We start from the raw sequence: 2,550 nt of genomic DNA, 5'->3' as shown, positions 1-2,550 counted from the left end.
GGATTCACAAGTTTCAAAATCAATGTTCTAAAGCAGCGGTTCTTAATACTGCCCCTGCTCTGCACACGCTCTGCATCTCTCTCTCTCTCTCTCTCTCTCTCTCATTCAGCTCAGCTCCGACAATGAACTGTTACAATTACACTTATTTTCACATAGCTATGAGAAACATTAAACATGGACGCGCGTGCATTTGCCGTACTGTATTAAAGCTTTAAGCAAGATAAAACCGTATATTAAAAGCTAACATAAGCAGTAGCATTTACAAATAACAGCGTATCTAAAAGTATGAGACAACAACAAACAAAAAACATAGGCCTACCATTAAAAAAAAAACCCCCCCCCCCCCATTATTTCAAATGTCAATGTTCAAAATGATATATTTAAAACATTATACATTTTTGCTTTAGAAATGATAATTGCTTTAAATGCACCCATTTTTATTTAGAGGTGGTTAACATAAAAGCAAGACATCAAAATTAATATGCCCCTTACTTTTTCCAAGTATTCCAAAGTATTTAGATTAAGTTACTAAACTTGAGTAATATAATGAAATATGTTACAAAATACGTTTTAATGCATCTATTTTGTAATCTGTAGTAAAAAAACATTTTAAAAGTAACCTTCCCAACCCTGTTTATTAAATGCAGTTGAACGTTTTTTGACCCGTGCACTTAAGTAGGACTTAAGTACATCTTTATATTGCAATTTATTACATTTAATATTAATATTATTAACTTTAAATGTAATGTCAAATGATATACAGTTAGAATTATAATCAAGTACTTTCCATGTGCTTTAGTATGTTAGTCAACACATTCTTTAAAGCACTTTATATTTGACATTATTACAAAATGTAGTTTTTAAAAGTGTACATATGTGTGTTAAGAAACAGTAATGAAAAGTGAAGTGCCTTCACTTAAGGCACGTAAGAGTATATAATTTCATTACAAATTAAAATTATCTGCATGTCCAATTTTTAAAAAAAGGTTTGGGGTTTGGATACACTATAAGTGCACATTCAATACAGTTAAGCACACTTATTTTATATACTTTTTTTCACTATGTATAACATGGCTTCTTGTATCTTATTGCCTAATTATGACAATAATGCAAATAATTTTTTTTAATGAGGTAATGGGTTTCTTCATCCAAGGCGAAACTAAAGCAGTTTTGTAACAGTCCAAAAATGCACGTGGCAGATTATTAACCAACAGCCTCCCACTTAATCCATTTTCTGGACGAGGAAGCTTGAATAATCGTAATTTTTAACGCATTAGAACCACAGACTCCAGGCTCATGGTATTTCATTTGAGATATGGTGTTAGTAAACATATTTATAATTCATGCTCAGTGAATAATACTGTTTGAAAAAAAGCATGACTACCTCGTACAGCAACTAAACCTGAGTAAAGGCCTCAGTAAGACATTTATACATCAGCTTAATTAATACCAATGCCATAAAATTTTATCATTCTACTGTGTTGAGCTCAAAGTCTTCTAACTACACTAAAAATGCTTTATCTATACCTCATCTGCTGTGCAGACCATAAAAACACAATCCCTTTCCACAAGAAAGTATGCTGTTTAACTGTTCAAATCAAGTTTATTTATGAACAGAATCTGAATCAAAGGGTTATTTATAGCTTTGTCTTTATAGCCTTCACCTGTAAACTGAAGCTCACTCGCTAAAAACATTTTAGCAGCACAAGGGCTGTATATACAGCATTTATTTAGCAGGTTCATTTATTTACAGTAGCAATGGCACAGAGCCATTCAAAAAGTGAAATGTTCCCAATGTACAAAACACAATGCACAGTTGTTTTGTATTACAATGCTAAAATCATTTTTGTGCATTCAATGTTCTTCCAGTAAATCTCTTTTAAACATGGTTAAATGTCTATCCCTAATGTCATACGCCGCTATAAACAGCTACTTCCATATCTTCATAAAAGCTGACTTCCGGTCCGTTCTCATTGGGGATCCTGAAATGAAAGATCAGTGAGAAACATGAAATCAGACAAAAATGTAACTGGTTAGTTCTGAATAATAGATAAATAAATAATAAAGTAATACACTACAGTTCAAAAGTCTCTTCTGGTTACCAAGCCTGTATTTATTTGATACAGTAAAAACAGTAATATTGTGAAATATTATTACAAATGAAAAGAACTGTTTTCTATTTTAATGTATTGTAAAATGTAATTTATTGCTGTGATCAAAGCTGAATTTTCAGCATCATTACTCCAGTCTTCAGTGTCACATGATCCTTCAGAAATCATTCTAATATGCTGATTTATTTATTCTAATATTGCATCACAGGAAATTACATTTTAAAATGTTTTCTAATAAAAAAAAAAGAGTTATTTTATATTGTAATAATATTTCAGAATTTGCTGTATTTTTAGTCAAATAAATGCAGACTTGATGAGAGACTTCCTTTAAAAACATTTTAAAAAACATAATCATTCCAAACTTTTGACCGGTAGTGTATATCATTTATCAAAAGTATAGGCCTACACATCAATTAGACCACCATTCTTTATATTCTAT

This window comes from Sinocyclocheilus rhinocerous, unplaced genomic scaffold, assembly GCF_001515625.1.
Source record: "Sinocyclocheilus rhinocerous isolate Xijiao unplaced genomic scaffold, SAMN03320098_v1.1 scaffold240, whole genome shotgun sequence".
Taxonomy (NCBI): Eukaryota; Metazoa; Chordata; class Actinopteri; order Cypriniformes; family Cyprinidae; genus Sinocyclocheilus; species Sinocyclocheilus rhinocerous.
This window is presented reverse-complemented; position numbering follows the sequence as displayed.